At 56.2% G+C, this 19,809-nt stretch overlaps 1 protein-coding gene across 1 annotated transcript in view; it reads left to right on the top strand.

Annotated features, from left to right (window-relative positions):
- Positions 1-725: 725 nt before the first annotated feature.
- DRD3 (dopamine receptor D3) overlaps positions 726-19,809 on the top strand; it is an 835,727-nt gene continuing 816,643 nt past the window's right edge. Inside the window, exon 1 of the mRNA XM_086933536.1 lies at positions 726-851. The gene's annotated coding sequence lies outside the window, so the exon portion shown is untranslated. The remainder of the gene's footprint in view (positions 852-19,809) is intronic.

The raw sequence follows: 19,809 nt of genomic DNA, 5'->3' as shown, positions 1-19,809 counted from the left end.
GGCAGGTCAGCGCCGAGCACAGGGGGGCGGGCAGCGGCTGCAGGGCGGACACTGGGGGCTCTAAGTTTACCACCGAGCACGGGACAGCACTGGGCACAAGACAGCTCCGTGCACAGATAGCTCCATGCACAAGGTATTTGAGTTCAGCACAGGACAGCTCCGTGCACAGAAGGCTTCGAGTTGAGCGCCGAGCACGGGACAGCTCCGTGCACGGGAAGCTTTGCGTTCAGCACCGGGCACAGGACAGCTCCATGCACAGGATAGCTCCATGCACAAAGTATTTGAGTTCAGCACCGGGCACAGGACAGCTCCGTGCACAGGGGCTTTAAATACAGCACCGAGCACAGGACAGCTCCGTGCACAGAAGGCTTCGAGTTCAGCGCCGAGCACGGGACAGCTCCGTGCACAGGAAGCTTTGCGTTCAGCACCGGGCACAGGACAGCTCCGTGCACAGGATAGCTCCATGCACAAAGTATTTGACTTCAGCACCGAGCACAGGACAGCTCCGTGCACAGGGGGTTTGAGTTCAGCACCGAGCACGGGATAGCTTCGTCCGTATACAGGGGCTTGACGTTCAGCACCGGGCACAGAACATCTCCGTGCACAGTGGTTTTGACTTCAGCACGGAGCAGAGGACAGCTCCGGATACAAGGGCTCTAAAAACAGCAACCGAGCACGGGACAGCTCCGTGCACAGGGGTTCAACAGTGGGAACTCGGTCGAGAAGTTCCGCACCGGGGAGGAGGTAGCTGGGTGGGTTCGGCGCTCACCGATGAGAGCTCATCTCTGCAGAGGCAGCTGCGGGCTGCGCCCCCCACGCCGCTGCCGCCCAGCCCAGCACCGAGGACAGGGGTGAGTTGAAATGGGGCAGCGAGGGGCGGGGGCTGTGGGTGTGTGTGAGGGGGGCGGGGCAGGGGCTGTGAGTGTGTGAGGGGGCGGGGCGGGGGCTGTGGGTGTGTGTGAGGGGGCGGGGGCTGTGGGTGTGTGTGAGGGGGGCGGGGCGGGGGCTGTGCAACATCTGGAAGCAGAGGTCTAGGGGTCTCTGAGGTGATTAACAAGAGGCACCCCTCGACTCTGCTCAGTGGGGCCCTGCCACCAGCTGCAGGGGTCTCCAGTTCGATGAAGAAGGGGAGCTTGTGGTCTGGTGGGGGGGGGGGCGCATCGAACCCCTCGACCCTCTCAGTCAGAGCTGTTTTAAAATGTTCAGATGTGTCCTCTCCAGCTGTTCCCCTCCGCGCGCCGAGCCTGCCCCCATACTCTCTGGGCAGAGGTTGGGCGCCGCATGGTGTCCGCTCAGGCCACGCCCCCTCCAGCGCCTGGGGCAGGGACGGGGCATTTACTCACTTGTCTGTGCGCGGGAGTTTGTTAATGCCCCGCTCGCTGGTGCACTCGGCAGGTTCCTGTGAAGCGGGAGGTCTGAAGAAGGCCGGGTGAATTCCAGACTTGGTGCCGGACATATGCCAGCCATGACCGGGCACCGAGGGGCCCCCTGGGTGTGCAGACCCGTGATACCAGGACTGGGTACCGACCCTCTCTAGCCCCAGCAGAGGCAGCAGACACGGCACGGGACCCCTCCCCTCACGGCTCCGGGGGGCTCTGGCCGGGGAGGAAGGAGTGTGAACTGGAGCCAACCTCAGAGGCTGCACCATCTGCAGTGCAAAGAGGATCCAGGGTCACAGCGGACAAGTGTCGAGAATCCAGCGCTAGACTGCTCTGGAGTCAAGGGAAGGACGCGTCACATGAGCTCTAGACTGCTCTGGAGTCAGGGGAAGGGAAGGACACATCACAGGAGCTCTAGACTGCTCTGGAGTCAGGGGAAGGACACGTCACAGGAGCTCTAGACAGCTCTGGAGTCAGGGGAAGGACACGTCACATGAGCTCTAGACTGCTCTGGAGTCAGGGGAAGGACACGTCACAGGAGCTCTAGGCTGCTCTGGAGCCAAGGGAAGGACACGTCACAGGAGCTCTAGACTGCTCTGGAGTCAGGGGAAGGGAAGGACACGTCACAGGAGCTCTAGACTGCTCTGGAGTCAGGGGAAGGACACGTCACAGGAGCTCTAGGCTGCTCTGGAGCCAAGGGAAGGACACGTCACAGGAGCTCTAGACTGCTCTGGAGTCAAGGGAAGGACAAGTCACAGGAGCTCTAGACAGCTCTGGAGTCAGGGGAAGGACACGTCACATGAGCTCTAGACTGCTCTGGAGTCAGGGGAAGGGAAGGACACATCACAGGAGCTCTAGACTGCTCTGGAGTCAGGGGAAGGACACGTCACAGGAGCTCTAGACAGCTCTGGAGTCAGGGGAAGGACACGTCACATGAGCTCTAGACTGCTCTGGAGTCAGGGGAAGGGAAGGACACGTCACAGGAGCTCTAGGCTGCTCTGGAGTCAAGGGAAGGACAAGTCACAGGAGCTCTAGACTGCTCTGGAGTCAGGGGAAGGACACGTCACATGAGCTCTAGACTGCTCTGGAGTCAGGGGAAGGGAAGGACACGTCACAGAAGCTCTAGGCTGCTCTGGAGTCAAGGGAAGGACACATCACAGGAGCTCTAGACTGCTCTGGAGTCAAGGGAAGGACAAGTCACAGGAGCTCTAGACAGCTCTGGAGTCAGGGGAAGGACACGTCACAGGAGCTCTAGACTGCTCTGGAGTCAGGGGAAGGACAGTCACAGGAGCTCTAGACTGCTCTGGAGTCAGGGGAAGGACAAGTCAAAGGAGCTCTAGACTGCTCTGGAGTCAAGGGAAGGACAAGTCACAGGAGCTCGAGACTGCTCTGGAGTCAGGGGAAGGACACGTCACAGGAGCTCTAGACTGCTCCAGAGTCAGGGGAAGAACACGTCACAGGAGCTCGAGACTGCTCTGGAGTCAGGGGAAGGACACACACAGGAGCTCTAGACTGCTCCGGAGTCAGGGGGAGGACACATCACAGGAGCTCTAGACTGCTCCAGAGTCAGGGGAAGGACAGTCACAGGAGCTCTAGACTGCTCTGGAGTCAGGGGGAGGACACATCACAGGAGCTCCAGACTGCTCCAGAGTCAGGGGAAGGACAGTCACAGGAGCTCTAGACTGTTCTCGAGTCAGGGGAAGGACACGTCACAAGAGCTCTAGACTGCTCTGGAGTCAGGGGAACGACATGTCACAGGAGCTCTAGACTGCTCTGGAGTCAGGGGAAGGACAAGTCACAGGAGCTCTAGACTGCTCTGGAGTCAGGGGAAGGACACGTCACAGGAACTCTAGACTGCTCTGGAGTCAGGGGAATGACACGTCACTGGAGCTCTAGACTGCTCTGGAGTCATGGGAAGGACACGTCACAGGAGCTCTAGACTGCTCTGGAGTCAGGGGAAGGACACGTCACAGGAGCTCTAGACTGCTCTGGAGTCAGGGGAAGGACAGTCACAGGAGCTCTAGACTGCTCTGGAGTCAGGGGAAGGACAGTCACAGGAGCTCTAGACTGCTCTGGAGTCAGGGGAAGGACAAGTCACAAGAGCTCTAGACTGCTCCAGAGTCAGGGGAAGGACACGTCACAGGAGCTCTAGACTGCTCTGGAGTCAGGGAAAGGACAAGTCACAGAAGCTCGAGACTGCTCCGGAGTCAGGGGAAGGACAGTCACATGAGCTCTAGACTGCTCTGGAGTCAGGGGAAGGACAGGTCACAGGAGCTCTAGACTGCTCTGGAGTCAAGGGAAGGACAAGTCACAGGAGCTCGAGACTGCTCTGGAGTCAGGGGAAGGACACGTCACAGGAGCTCAAGACTGCTCTGGAGTCAGGGGAAGGACACGTCACAGGAGCTCGAGACTGCTCCAGAGTCAGGAGAAGGACAAGTCACAGGAGCTCTAGACTGCTCTGGAGTCAGGCGAAGGACACGTCACAGGAGCTCTAGACTGCTCCGGAGTCAGGGGAAGGACAGTCACAGGAGCTCTAGACTGCTCTGGAGTCAGGGGAAGGACAAGTCACAGGAGCTCTAGACTGCTCTGGAGTCAGGGGAAGGACAAGTCACAGGAGCTCTAGACTGCTCTGGAGTCAGGGGAAGGACACGTCACAGGAGCTCAAGACTGCTCCGGAGTCAGGGGAAGGACAGTCACAGGAGCTCTAGACTGCTCTGGAGTCAGGGGAAGGACACGTCACAGGAGCTCAAGACTGCTCTGGAGTCAGGGGAAGGACACGTCACAGGAGCTCGAGACTGCTCCAGAGTCAGGAGAAGGACAAGTCACAGGAGCTCTAGACTGCTCTGGAGTCAGGCGAAGGACACGTCACAGGAGCTCTAGACTGCTCCGGAGTCAGGGGAAGGACAGTCACAGGAGCTCTAGACTGCTCTGGAGTCAGGGGAAGGACAAGTCACAGGAGCTCTAGACTGCTCTGGAGTCAGGGGAAGGACAAGTCACAGGAGCTCTAGACTGCTCTGGAGTCAGGGGAAGGACACGTCACAGGAGCTCAAGACTGCTCCGGAGTCAGGGGAAGGACAGTCACAGGAGCTCTAGACTGCTCTGGAGTCAGGGGAAGGACAAGTCACAGGAGCTCTAGACTGCTCTGGAGTCAGGGGAAGGACACGTCACAGGAGCTCTAGACTGCTCTGGACTCAGGGGAAGGACAAGTCACAGGAGCTCTAGACTGCTCTGGAGCCATAGAAAGGACACGTCACAGGTCTTCGGCTCGAGGAGTGTCAGGAACATGGACTCGCGACTGCCCGTCAGCTCTAGGACTCTCTAGAGTCAGGGGTTCGAGTCGCTGCTCTCAGCTCCATGAGGCTCCGGAGACAGGGACAAGGACAGGTCGCTGCTCTTCAGCTCCCGGGGCCTCTGGGCTCAGTGATGGACACGCCATAGGTCCTCAGCTCCAGAAGGCTCCGGGATCAGAGTAAGGACAAGTCATTGATCCGGAGCCCGGGGAGGGGTCCGGGCCGGCTCTGCCCCTGCTCTCGGTCGCCCCGCAGAGCTCCGTGACTGACTGGGGGAAGCCCTTCACTTTGGCCAGGCTCGGGCGGGGGCCGCTCCCGCCCCACAGCAGCATCGGCAGGTCCAGGGCTAGAAGATGAAGCCCCACCGTGCGCCCTGAAGCCCTCTGTCTCCGCAGGTGGCGCTGCGCCTCTCTCCACAGCTGGCGCCCGCCTGCTGGAGCATCTGACGCTGCCGGTGTCTCCCGGAGCCGCCTCGCCGTAAAGGTCAGTCCTGCCGCTCTCAGCCGCTTCTAAAGTGCCTAGAGGTCTGCTCTCTACCTCTCCTCCTCCCCTTTCCACGACCCTATCGTGACTCTTCTCACCATGCTTCCTCTCCTGCTCCTCCCGCCTCCCACATGCTCCTCAACCCCCCTTCTTTTGCTCACTCCCACCAGGGAGGCGGGCTCTAACATCTGTTATCCAGCGCCAAGATATCTCCTACCAATACACGTGAATGCCACAACCCTTTATTGTGGTCAGCAAACTGTGTGATCTTGAGCAGATGCCTTTCTTCCCCTGGGTCTCATTTCTCCTACCCGCGGCAATCAAGAGTGCACCCCCACATGTAGCCCTATCCCCTTGTCATGTCAGCCCTTGAACCTCACACACCCCACAGCTGTAGCCTTCTCTTTACATTTAAAATGGCGGGCCCTCTCCCACCACAAGTCACGTGTCACCCTTCACCACGTTTGTTTACAAAGTTGCTGTAACTTTGAAGTTAACTCCTCTCGGGCGTTGGCTGTCCCAGCGCGTGCACACCATTATATGTAGAGGGTGCTTTATCTCTCGTTTGTTACTGCCCGGTTTATACCGTCACATCATACTGCCCAGTGCCCTCGTTACTGCCTTTCACATCCCTTTCTCTTCCTTTTCATGGTTTCCCACCTCTGTCCTTGGGAGGATAGCTCAGTGGGTGAAGGTGTCTATTGCAGAGGCCGGTGCTAGCAAACATGTGTCAGGGCTGATTCCTGGTTGGTCCGCTCATTCTGTCCTCCTGCTAAGAGTTATTGTTTCGTATCTCAATGAGTTTCCTACTCTTATAGCGCTGCGAGACTTAAGTGGTTTGGCGCTGTGTAAACGATTCTCCATAACTCTCCCCTCTGCATATTTCCCTACATTACGCCCAGGGTTTTCTGCTTTGTGTTTCTTTTTCGTGGATTTCAGTGGTGTTTTCTCAGTGGTTTCCAAACTTTTTGAAATCAGTGATTGTTTGTGGCTTTTCAGCTGCCTAGCTCCCAAATAGACAAAATCCGTATTTTTCAAGTGCTTAGAAACCAAGATGCAGAGATTGTTATAATGCACATAACATGCAGCGCCTTCCCACTGCCAGAGTGCCTGATGGTAAACTGTGCCGAGCATAGCAGTCTGTGTTTTGCACTCTCTCTCTCTCTCTCACAGACTCTCTCGGGCTCTCACATCTCATTACCTCTCACCCTCACTCTCTTTGGACTCTAAGAAAGGAAGAAAGTGTCATATTCAGATGTCTTTGATTAAGCAAACTCCTGGAGGCAGTTGGGCTGGGGGGTGGGGGGGTCATTCATCTATTCCTTAGGACATATTATGCCCTGAGCACCTCACATTTTGAAGGTCTCAGGATGACGCTGTAGCGCTGTATTCTAAAACCCCTGACCCCTGGCGCCTTCAGCGCGTGCCGCTGCTCTTCGGCACTTCTTGTCTGGCTGCTTGAAAGTGCTGCTGCTGCTGGAACGCCACTGCTGCGAAGTGTCCCCAGCGCAAGGGTCACACTTTAAGTCACGCAAGACTTTTGAACCTGCTTTACATTCAAGAAGAAATACAATGGAGACTTTCTCTCTCAGTTTATTTTCTTTGAGCGGTATTTTAGTTTGTGGATGCGCATGTGTTTATCAGTGCTTATATGTTCATACGGAGAAGCAGTGGCGTAACAAAACTTGAGGGGGCCCCCCTGCAAACTACATGGAGGGGGCCCCCCTCCCATCCTCTTTGCCAGTCTAGAGCTCTCAGGCCAGCGACCCGCCATACTGCATGCAGGGGATGCGGGGTTAAATAATCTTGTGACAACAAAGTATTTGTGGAACAAGACGTAAGCGCACTCTTATCAATAACATGTTTCTAGCTGAGTCCAAACCTTCACACTCAGAACAAAAGTGCAAGCAATACCTTTTACTCAGTCTTACTCAATTAGGTACAACTACCAATCATCAAACAAAAGTCAGAGTCTCCATTCTAAACCTGCTCATTACAAACGAAGGGAGGGGGCGTGGCTAAGCACGCAATGGCGGAGGACGTGCTCGGGTAGAGCTCCGTGAATAGCTCCCCTTCCCCCGAGCCGATTATCCGCCACATTGAACCGAGGCCGCCGGAAACTGCAGGCGGACAAACGTGAAGGTCATCTCGGCGATCTGGCCGACTTCTGCTCCGAGGCCCCGTCGGGTCAGACCCCGGCCTATCCTGTGACTCTCCTGCGGACCCGGAGACCTCCCGGTCGGCAGAGCAACCACGAGTGACCGGGGCTTGGGCCTAGCATACAGGCCCCGGCCCGCACACCTCCGAGGGCAGCAACGGGACGGCCGCCGCAACGAGGGACGACGCTGAGGGTCCGGCGGTGACCCAGCCCGGCCGCCGCTGACCTGCCCAGTGACCAACGGACAGCGGAGACACACCGCCCGCATCGCAGCCCCAGCGGGACTGCTGCCGATGCGCCTGAGGACACCCGGGGGCGCGAACAGACCCGGTGAGGACGGGGCGAGTCGGGGGGCCCCTGGGACATCGCAAGCCACCGGGCACTACCTGGGGAGACACAGGCAAGAGGGCCGCCGCGAGGGGACCGGGATCGAGAGGCCGCCCACAACTTGCCGCCACGCTTGACTCGCGCTCCCCGGGGGCTGCCAGCGAAACACTGCCGCACTGGGGGCGTACACTGAGGGTCCAGCGGAGACCCGGCCCTACCCCCCCTGCCCCACCCAGTGAACGACTACGCCTACGCCACAGCTCAGAAGCGACTGTCTGTGGCGCCTGGGGTGCACGACCTGACCCGGCGAGAAGAGGGAGAGTCAGGCGGGCCCTAGGGCACAGCACGGCATCAGGCGCTGCCCGGAGAGTCACGGACCTGTGGCCGGGCACAGTGGGACCGGGGAGGCGGAACCACACACGCCTTACCCACGCATTGCAACTACTGACGGTGAGGGCACCTGGAGGGGCGCCAGCAGACCCCCCCTCCCCCCCACATGCAAAGACACCTGTGAAGAGGGGAAAGGGACGTGCGGACGCCGCCGGCCACACACGAGACACCCGGACCCTTGGGGTGATTGATACGCTACGGGCTGCGTGGCGCAGCTGGACTGCGGAGAGGAGGTGACCCACTGGACCCCCACAGCTCTCCCTACGACGACGTCAACCACAGTTGAAGGGGGAACCCCGGACCAACGGACCCTTGGCACCGGCGGAGGGTGATCTCGGTGGTGCCACCTGAGGGGCGGAGAAAAAGACTTTGCTGGACGTACACCCCCGCACATGTCAGGAGGGGTGCGGACCCGCACCGGGACTGGTGGGGCACCGCCGAAAGGGAAAACAAGCAAGCAACTCGACAAAATGGCTGCCGAGCACTTGGCCACGAGACTAGACAGCGTGCTGGCGGCCGTAGAGCGAATGGAGCAATCGCTCCAGCAAACCAGAACGTCCCTGGAGTCCAAGATAGACGGCGTGGCTGTGGACCTGACCCTCCTGCGGGACGACCACAGGAAGCTGTCCGACCGAACCAAGGCCCTGGAGGGCGAGGTGAAAGAGATCGAACCCAAAGTCACCCAAACGGACAAGCAGGTACAGGACCTCCTGAATAGAGTAGAGTTCCTGGAGGACAGGGCTGAGGATGCGGAAGGGAGGGCGAGACGAAATAACATTAGACTCGTAGGCGTCCCGGAAAAATGGGAGGGGAACCACCCAGCGCAGCATGTGGAAGAATGGCTGCGGACCCTGTTGCCCGAGGGCACGCTATCGCCTCACTTTGTCGTGGAACGCGCACACCGAGTGCCGACCAGGCCCTACACGACGGGCGCCAACCCACGACCACTGCTCTTCAGGATACTGAACTACAGGGACCGGGATGCGGTTCTGCGGGAAACGAGGCGCATGGGTGAAATACGCATTGACAATGCGTCCATTATGTTTTTCCCCGACTACACCATCCAGGTGCAACGCCAGAGGCACGACTTCCTGGAAGTTAAGAGGAGGCTACGCACTGCAGGCCTCAAATACTCCCTACTCTTCCCTGCGAAGCTGAGAGTGGTAGCGGGAGACAACACCTACTTCTTCGGGACACCCGGGGAGGTCAGCGAGTGGCTGGACGGAGGCACGGACTCGGCGCCCAAGCACACTCGTGGGGGCGAGGCGAGGCCCAGGAGGCGAGGCCCACGTAACCGCCGGAGACGTGGAGCCCAACAGTCCCAGCGAGCGGATGAAGGATCGCGACACTCTCCCCCGCTGGATCAGATGCTCCAGGAACAGCGTGACGCACTGCGGATAGTCTCCCAGCTCAGCAACCCGCTCTCCCAGGACTCACACCCCGAGGACGGACAACAGACAGCGCCCAGCGACGATGATGAAGCCATCTACGGGATTCCAAACTCGCAGATCTCTGTAGACTTGCCGGTGGTCACGCCACAAACCTCTGATCTGGTCCACTGACTCCACTAGAGAAGTATGCACCATGGCCGCACAGGCGAGGGGGGAGAGGCGAAAGGCCATTGAGACGCTGCGACACAACAGACGCCAGGTATGACAAGGGGAGTGCCCCTCCCCCCCATGCCTACCGAACGGACAGTGGACCACAGGAACAGTGAGTACTGCATGAGTGGAACTGGCGATTGGTGGGGTTGGGGTTGGCGGGGTTGCCCCCGGACCCGTGCCAGTCCCTGGCCGTCGGCGGGTACGGCTAGAGCCCGGTAAAAGACTTGCAACTAGAGGCTCGGGGATGGAACTAGAATCCCTTTCACAACCTTAACTTCCTCTTGGCCTCAACCGTGCTTATGCGCACTGCCCCTTAGACTGGAACTGTTGTCCATCTCACTTGAGATTATGGACGGTGGCCCGTTTCGCCACTGCCCCTTTGGTATTTTAGTGGGTCACACCCACAGTTGGTTACTGTTATCTAATGTTTTTCCCCTACCTAATGTCTACCAGGACGATGCTAAGTGTACTACGGGGGGCGGAGATGGGCATGTTGAGATTGACAATGGGAGAGCCCCGGGCGGAGCTGCTGTCAGTGCGAAAGATGGGGAGAGGTACGCACCACCAACATGACTTCGATTAAAATATGCACTTGGAATATCAGGGGCATGCACACACCCGCGCGCAGATACCAAATATACTCATACCTGAAGCGGCAGCAGGTACAGATCGCACTCTTGCAAGAGACACATCTATGCGGGGCGGAGGTGGTTGCACTAAGACGCAGATGGAGGGGTCAACTGTACGCCACAGAATACTCCTCGTTTGCTCGTGGGACACTACTTTGGGTTAGGCCGGGTACCCCTTTCACAATGACAGAAGTGATAACAGACCAGGGGGGGAGATATGTGCTAGTGAGGGGTCGGTTGGACGGGCAGCCAGTGGTCCTGGCGTCCGTGTACTCTCCAAACACAGACCAGGGAAGCTTCCTGACACACCTCTCGGGAAAATTAGCGCCCTGGCATGGAGTCCCCTGGGTACTGGGAGGTGACTACAACGCAGTGCTAGACCCTGTACTGGACCGCTCGACCCCGCCCAGACCAGACGCCACGTCCTTGGGGGCAACGAAGGCTTTCACAGGGTGGGCAATGCAGTGGGACCTCAGAGATGCGTGGCGCGCACACCACCCAGACACCAGGGTATACTCATATTACTCGGGGGCACACGCGCTACATGTCCGCCTGGACAGATTCATGGTGACAGCAGAAATGCTCCCACACATCACTGAGACACATTACCTCGGCCGGACACACTCAGACCATAACCCACACACGTTGGCGATAGCTTGGGAACGCCCACACCCGCCCATACCCACGTGGCGGTTGCAGCCCGCTCTGCTACTGGACGCCCCCTTCAGAGACGCCCTCCAGGCCCGAGTGGCACAGTACTTCACCGACAACTCAGGCACCGCGTCCTCTCCAAGTGTGGAATGGGACGCCTTTAAAGTGGTGATACGTGGTCACTGCCTGGGCACACAAGGGAGCATACAGAAGAAATTAGAGGCGGATCTGAGCAAGGTGGAGGCGGACTTGCTCCGTTGGGAGCGGGAAGCAGTGGCCGGCACGGACGACAGGCTGCGGGAGGCCCGCGAGGAACATACGACACTACTAGAAAGGCTGAGACACGTCAATTTTGCGGCCCACTCCGCGCGGGTGCACCAACACGGCGACAAGCCGGGGAGACTGCTGGCGTGGCTGGTCAAACAGGAATCCCGCACGGAACCGGTGTCCGCTATTAGGACAACTGGAGGGGAGATAGTATACACGCAGAGCAAGATACACCAGGCGTTTGTGGGACACTATCAGGCCCTGTACAGGTCACAGATGAGGGTTTCCGCAGTCACAGTCGCGGATTTCCTCGCAGGTGTCCAACTTCCCTCCCTGACGGATGCGCAACAGGAGGATCTTGGGGGACCATTCACCCAGGAGGAGATGCGAGAGGCTATCTTCGCATTGTCTAACGGCAAGTCTCCTGGCCCCGATGGCCTGCCTGCTGAGTTCTTTAAGGCTTGCTCGGACATATTGATCCCGGAGATGCTCAAGCTCTATACCCATGCGATCGAAGACTCGGCGCTCCCAACTTCACTAAACGAGGCGAACCTGGTTTCACTGCTGAAGCCAGGCAGGGACGGCACGAATATGGGGTCATACAGGCCTTTAGCCATGTTAAACACGGATTACAAAATATTCACCTCCCTGCTGGCCCGCCGCCTGACCCTGGAGGTCCCGACCCTGGTTCACGCAGACCAGAACGGGTTCATGCCAGCTAGGAGCACCTCCCGTAACCTGCGTCGCCTCTTCAGAGTCCAGGAGGCGGCCACAACACACTGGCCGAGGTCGGGATGCCTCGTCTTGGACCTGGAGAAGGCCTTCGACTCGGTGGAGTGGCCGTACCTGGGAGCGGTGTTGGGAAAACTCGGCGTAGGAGATGCCTTCATGGATATGGTCGGGCTGCTGTACCAGAGGCCTAGCGTCCGCGTGCGGACGGGCAGGTTGCTGTCCGAGGCGGTGCGGGTACACAGGGGCACCAGACAAGGCTGCCCTCTGTCGCCCCTTCTCTTCTCCCTGGCCATCGAACCCCTGGCTGCCCTACTACGGGACAAAGGAGGGGATTGGGGGATCCCGCTGGCAGACGGGGTGCACACGGTCTCGCTATATGCAGACGACCTGTTACTCTATGTGCGAGACCTCGCCGCGGTGCCTGCGATGCTGTCGGACATATTCCGGACCTTTGAGGAGGTATCGGGCCTCAGGGTCAACTGGACCAAATCCGGAGTATACGCCTTCAGCCCGGATCTGGAGGAATGCGAGGTGCACCTCGGTGGCGCCCGACTTACCTGGTACCCGACCACATTCAAGTACCTCGGGCTGCATATTTACAGAGACCCGCAGGATATACTAGAAGGCAACCTGGTACGCGCCGTGTCCTCACTGAGGGCCCAGATGAACTTCTGGAAGACGCTGCCCTTGAATGTGCCCAGCCGGATCGCTCTGTCTAAAATGATTGCGCTACCGAGACTACTCTACCACTTTGCAAATATCCCGACGTATGTCCCCACGAGGATCTTCCGCGATCTAGAGTCGATGCTTCGCGGCTTACTTTGGAACACGGGGCGCCCACGAGTGGCCCTGACGAAATTGTATTCCCCGACGGCGGAGGGAGGGATGGCGGTCCCCAATATGGAGCTGTACTACCTGGCAGCGCAGCTGCAATGGGTTACGTACTGGCTCAGCGACTCACACCTAGACGACACTGCCGACGCAGACTACCAATGGACGCACCAGCAGGTGTGCGCGCTGTTTCATCCACTGACCAAGGGACCACGCCCTCTGCCCCTGCAAATGGCCGTAGCCCGCAAATGCTTCCTCCGCAGCTTGAAGCTGACAAAGAATGTCAGACCTTACGCTCCCGCCCTTCCCCTGCTGGGCACCCCCCGGAGGAATGGGATGGTGTCGTCGCGCAGCTTGGAACCCTGGGTCGCTGCCGGGGTGGAGACGATGGGCGACTTATACGCGGACGGGGCCTTGCTCCCATTTGCGGAACTATCGGAGGGCACAGGCCTGCCGGCAGGACAATTCTTGCTCCACGCGTCAGTGGTGAGGACGTACATGATATCCTGGGGAGATATCCAGGAGGAGCCACCGCTCCACCACTTGATCCAATACCTGCACGTCATGGGCAGAGGTTCACATATCACGCACTGGCTGGCACAGGCGCTCCTCATACACACCCAGAGGTCCACACAGCAGATTAGGGACAAGTGGGCAATCCACCGAGGGAGAGCTTGGACGGATAAAGAATGGAAACTGGTCTTGGCCAGCCCTGTGAATGTCCCGCGTAACTCCCGCTTCCGCACCATCCAGCTGTACATACTACACCAGGCATATCTATCACCAGACAGAATTAATAAATACTTCGCAATAGACACTGCAGCATGTCCCAGATGCGATCTGCTAGATGCTGACATCCTGCATATGCTTTGGGGCTGCCCGACACTGTCCAACTACTGGGGGGAGGTGACATCACTCCTGACACGCAGCACAGGCCCGGGACTACCCAACACGTGGGAGGCATGCGTTCTTGGGCTGTATAAGAGGACCAAACAGAACAAAACACAAGCCCGGTTCTGGGACCTAGGCCTTATCACAGCCAAGCGCCTGCTCACCAAGCATTGGAAAAGCAGAGTACCGCCAGCTCCCGCGCATTGGTATGCATCCTTCGTTAACTGGGCCAAAGCAGAGGGCACGGCACTGCGCGGGGAGGAGATAGCGGGTCTGAGACAGTTCCCGATTGCACACATCTGGGATGAAATCCTGGGGTCCCTGCAGGCAGAGGGTGTGGCCAGGGGAATTGCGCAGCGACAGCCGAGACGGGCAGGCCCTCTACGAGCGACAACATCATAGACAGGGCTGCACACCGCGCTCACCCCCCCCCCCCCCCCCCTCCCCTCCCCGAGAGCGATACCGACCCCCCGGCACATACGCCGCGAACACAGTCGGCCACGCTAATGGGGGCTCTCCACCACGTAATGACCTGCACGCTGCTCTCAACACTACAACCCTGACACAGCCCACACGAGTACACTTCCCCCCCCCCCCCTGCTTCTGACCCCCTCTGCACATTCCCATGTTGAAGGTTTCGCATTCCTGTTCTTCCCAGCTACGGGAATACCCACTACCACATAGCGACAGACAGACACCCCAGGCTAAACACATGGCACAGAACACGGGAGCGGGTGGCACCCACCGGAAATGCCGCAGGGGCGACACATACGATTGTCACACATGTCGCGCAACAAGCAGACAGCTGGTGGGACGCCGCCGCTCACTGACCCTGTTCACCACCCGCTTTACAACTAACCACACGGGACGGCCGCAGCTCTCTCACTACACTAATGCGCTCCTAGCACATGCATAAGCAAGTTGAAGAGACATTGCTGCCACATGCGCCGTGGGTGCATGGAGCTACACTGAAACCGTAGGCACACTGGGACGTACCGATGTGCACGGTACTGTTTATTTTTGTTGAAAAGTTATTGGTTCACTTATAAATAAAATGTAAAATGAGACGTCATTTACAGTGATGGCTGAGTGCTAAAAGCGCATGTTATGTATAATTTACTCGTGGCACGACACGCCGGACAATAAATAAACCTATGCATAATGCCCTCCCCTGTACACATCTGCCTCGACAATGCACAGATTTTTTTTTGCAGCCGGCCCGCAGGGTTGTAGGCTTTGCTATATGTACTGCACTTTTTGACCAATAATAAACGTCTCCAAAAAAAAAAAAAAAATTACAAACGAAGGGAATACTAAGATTGACCGTCTGTACCCTGTAGAATAGTCTGACCACTTCATGGACCGGTACTCGTTCGCCCCCCCCCCCCCCCCCCCACTCTACCCCCCCCACCCCTCCATCTCGCATCGACATCCAGGCTGAGACTCTCCACTACAGCCTGGCTGGCTTGATCCCAGCCCTGCCAGTGCTAAAACGAGGGATATTTCTATACCACCTGCCACTGATGACCAATGCTGCCTGCGCCCTGCCCCGAGGCTGAGTGCATCATTGCGGGCACTGACGGGCAGGCAGGGCTGGCTTCCTTTAAGGACTCTCCCCAATACCCCCCCCCCCCCCCACACTCCTATCCTGACACGATACAAAATGACATTGAAGCTTTGGAATATGGGTGAAATTGACAACACAAATAGACATTCGGGAGACCTGTTTGGCCACAAGACGACATTCTTAACACTGTCTGTAAGGCTCATGGCGGTGCCAGACGACATTCATCTTGTCTTAGACAAGAAGCTCACAACAGAGCAATAATCGTGAAACAGTCCAGTTCTGAGCGCTGCCCGTTGGCAAAGGAATGCTTCGCTCACAGATGCTCAAGGGCAGACCGTGTTTGTCTTGTTTGTGACTCGGCTCATGTGGGTGACAGAGGGAATGTGCTTTCAGAATTCAGGATGGGTGGGGGAGTAATGTGTACCAAATAATTTCAAACTTCTGGGCAGCAATGACATGATTTAAAGAAAACATTGGTTAAAGCAACTGGTTTGGTGTTGGCTGGCAGTCTTTTGACTTGTTCAACTCTTGTTTTGTGTTTTTGTTTTTTTAAACTGGATGTTGAGGGAACTCCTAAGCCTTCAACATTAAATTTTTTTAAAAGAAGATTGGATTAAATCAAAAATATTTTTGGATTAAAAAAATAGCTTACTGGCATTAAAGCACCTGTACTGAGAGGATATAATCTGTGATTGAGGTGTCCTAGTTAAAGGACAGAACGGCCTCAAGCACAGTGAAGTTAGCCAATGGTTGAAGTGGGGGGGGACCCATTTCCCCACACAATATTGGGCTGAAAGAAAATATGAATGACAAGACAGCAGCCTAGTGGATGGTAAGGGGTGGCCAAAAGCCCTGTTAGTCCTTTTCACAGTATTTACCCCGAGAGACCACTCCACCCTTCTTCAACGCCAGGGCTGCTTGGGCCTTAATCATTCTCGATCCTCCGCCAGCTGAATATTACCTATCACAGCAGCGAGTACAGTCACGTGCTCACTCCCTCGAGGACCCAGGATGACCCAAGATCTGTTGAACCCGTACATTACTAGCGTGTGCAGGAAGGGTCACAGCGTGGCCCCACAGAGTGTCCAGGAGGGTCTGAAGCTGGTGTTGTCCTGGGGGGTGGAGGGGGTTGCGAGGGGGCATGGGGGAGGGGGTCCCCAGGGCTCTGTTGCTAGGAGACCTGCTCACCGTATAACTGATGTCCAATGAGCCCTTGTATGTACATCTATCACATGTACAATGGTGTAACGCAAAACGATGCCCCCCTGCAGAATGTGTGGGGTCTCCGAGGGTCCCAATTCAGACGTAGGTTTCACGTAGGTTGAATGGGGGCTGTCCTAAAAGCTGGGGCTCCCCTCTGTACTGGAGGGGGGCAGGGACCTGTCTTTCCTCTCTGTGCATTCAGTCTCTTGAACACCTTTTTCCTCCTGTAATGCACCGTTTGCTCCTCTTGTGTTTTGTTTGCTCACGATTGTCACTTTTGCCTCATGAAACGTAACGTATGCTTTTGTAATTTGTTCACTTGTAATATTCTCTTGTATCAGTTCTGTTCCTACTGTGAAGCGCTCTGACACCTTCCGGTAAAGTCCGCGCTATATAAAAACACTTGAATAAATAAATACGAGGAGAGCCAAGCGCCTGGAGGCGAAACAGTACTCACTGCAAGATTTAAAGTAGGGGTGGGTTTCTGCAAAATTGTGTTCTCACCATATGTTCACTCACAACCTCGGGCCACACTACTACCGATCTATCTCTTGTTGTCGTGGATGTACTAGGAACCGTTTATTGTAAAACCTCTGCTGACTTAAAATTCTTATGTTCATTACCACGAGCTTTCAGTTGCATTATAAATGAAAGGTGTTAAGATTAGTCCAACTGGGTTGTTCTATCTTTATAGGCCTCGGAAGACAGAAAGATCATGATATTGCACTTAAGTGTTAGGGTGACTGCTGTAGGCGCATGAAACCACCAAGCTAACCGCCCGTCTATCTAACACAGATAGATTGATCCATCCTCCGTTGCAGTCCGAATCTGACAGACTCCAGAGTCCTGAGTGAGCAGGACAGACACACGACGTATATACTCGCTCACACTCACCTTAGGCCTGGAATGGATGACGGTCTGCAGCAGCTAAGGCGAGCGGGCGGGGCGGGCACACTGCACTGGGCAGCGCAGCAGAATAGACAGGGGGCGACTGACTGGGCGAGGGGCTTGAAGTTGCCATCAGAGACCAGGGGGCTGTCTAGTACTAGTGCGTACTATTCTATAGTACCACGGTGGCTCGTGGCTGCACCCGTTCTGGTCCGGTTCTGCTAAAGTCACGCGCTGCACGCACTACAATGCAGCTGCGTGTGACAAAATTGGCACCCTGGTCACGAGGCGAGCACCCCCCACTGAAAAAGACCGCGGCACCGCGGCGCGCAGACGCAACCTGATAGGCTGATAGACAAGTGCGCGCCGCCACGGGCCACCGCCACGCCCACGAGCACGGACCATTTTTTTTTTATTTTTAAATTATGTTGTTGTGAAGACAAAGAGCCGTCCTGCCCAGTGCAGCGCGCGTGCACCAACTATTTAAATAATTTAAAGGCTCGGGGAGGCCGGCAGGGAGTGCGCATGCACCGCCACCATAGAGTTAAAAAAAATAGAGGCATGCACTGTGTCACCGTCGGTGCGTGTGTGCACTGTTTGGCCTGGCTAACGGAGTTCCTTACTGTCAGTGCTGAGAGTGAGGGACAGGCCCCTGGCTGAAGCGTGGGGGCCCCCTGCACGGGGCTGCCTGTGATACGCCTCTAATGTTTAAATACAGGCAGTCCGGGCCGGCACGGCACCGTCCCTCGTGGTCGAGGTGATGTGCTGGCTGGCTGGGGGCTGCCAACAGGAGAGACATGAGAGGGCCCTTGGAGCGTGGGCGGGGGCCCTGGGTCGGGGGGGGGGGCAGGGGGGTGAGACTGTGTTAATACAGTCAGAAGGTTTCATTTAACCCGCTACTGTCTGCTAGCACCTAAGCCCAATGCTGCATTGCTTGCAGCTGTCTTCTTCCTCTGCTGTGAGTAGTGAGGCCAGGGGGCCCCCTGACCCCCCCTGACCCACGGGGCCCACCCGCACTGCAGGGGCTGCGGGGGCCTGTGTTACGCCCCTGCGGAGAAGGACTGTTTCTATTTCACTGGATTTTTATGAGCTATTATAGGATTAGGCATAAAAAACCCTCAAATTATGCCTCTAATGCCGTCCTAGTTAAAGCTGAGGCTTCCCACCTCCTTTGTGCTCAATGCAACCAAGGTGTGGGCATTGCGCCTGAGAAGTGCTAGGATTGGGCATCATTTAAATATCACCAGTGTAATTTGCATAATTTTGGGTATTTCACATTACCCTTGTTATTTGAAATTCACAAAATCAACCATGATGACACCTAGCATAATTAGCTACATGTGACTTCACAGGTTGGACTCTGACTTGTTTTGTCAGTAGACACCTTGTTGGTGTGATCATGAAGCCCTCACCCACCAACCTAGTTGGTGGCATGCTTCATCATCGGGCCCACCCAGTGACACCTAGCGTGTCCCGGGTGTGCTACGACGCCTGATTACAGCGGAGCGTGCAGTGCGGGGTTTAGTGAAGTGAAAATTAAAACGGCTTGGCGGGGGTCCCAGTACCCGAGGGTAAATTACATTTTAATAACTGGGCCACCGTCAGCAGGTAAAACAAGGCAGAAGGATGTATGGTGGCAAGTTACGACGGTGTCTACTGACAAAACAAGTCAGAGTCCTATGAAGTCACATGCAGCTAGTCTCTTTTGATGATACATATAATCCCACGGGGACTTGGACTAGCTAACTAGGCCTCTCTCTCTCTTGATACGCCTACCTAGCATAATTCTGCACCTTTTGTGGTAAAAATGTACTGCAAATGCGTCATTTGCAGTAATTTGTGGTAAAAGATTTATGGTGAATGCACAATAACAACAAAACGGGAGCATCTGTGGTTTTGAGTAGTCTTGTTTAAATACATCCTCGTGCCACAAATTGACTCAAGTATGCGTTTCACACTAAAATATAGCACAAAATGATGGATTTGCTTTTCACATAATTATGTGTAATTTCACATTATTTTGCCATCATTTTGTGTAATTACTCAAAAAAGAAAATTATACAAGTTTCTCACGCTCCTAGTAGTGACGTCTGGCACTTCTGTGCCAGTATCACCCACGATTTATCCTGTAGGTGCCCAGTACCCCCGTGTTGCAAGTATGCAGCTCATACAAATCAAGCGCCCCCTCCCGCCCCCGCCTCCATGATGCTGGAGTCCACCATGGTGCTAAACCAATGTTCACAGTGGTGATGCTGAACATCAAGCTCACCTCACTAAAATCATAAATCTTCTGTAAAATGCAATTGCTACATAAGGAGCAAGAGTCCAAAGAAAGCTTCGCCTGTGCAGGAGGAGGGCGGGTCCAAGACAGGCCAATCATGCATCGCGGAGTGCAATTGCACAAGTATATCACTAGAACATTAAGTGGTAGGGTATTGGTAGCACAGCCTCCTTTAAAATGGTGTCTTTGTTGAAGCTTTCACCACATTTGTTGGCCTCTCAAAATAAGCAAAGTGTCC

Source organism: Lissotriton vulgaris, chromosome 8, assembly GCF_964263255.1.
Source record: "Lissotriton vulgaris chromosome 8, aLisVul1.2, whole genome shotgun sequence".
In the NCBI taxonomy this organism is placed as follows: domain Eukaryota; kingdom Metazoa; phylum Chordata; class Amphibia; order Caudata; family Salamandridae; genus Lissotriton; species Lissotriton vulgaris.
This window is presented reverse-complemented; position numbering and strand designations above follow the sequence as displayed.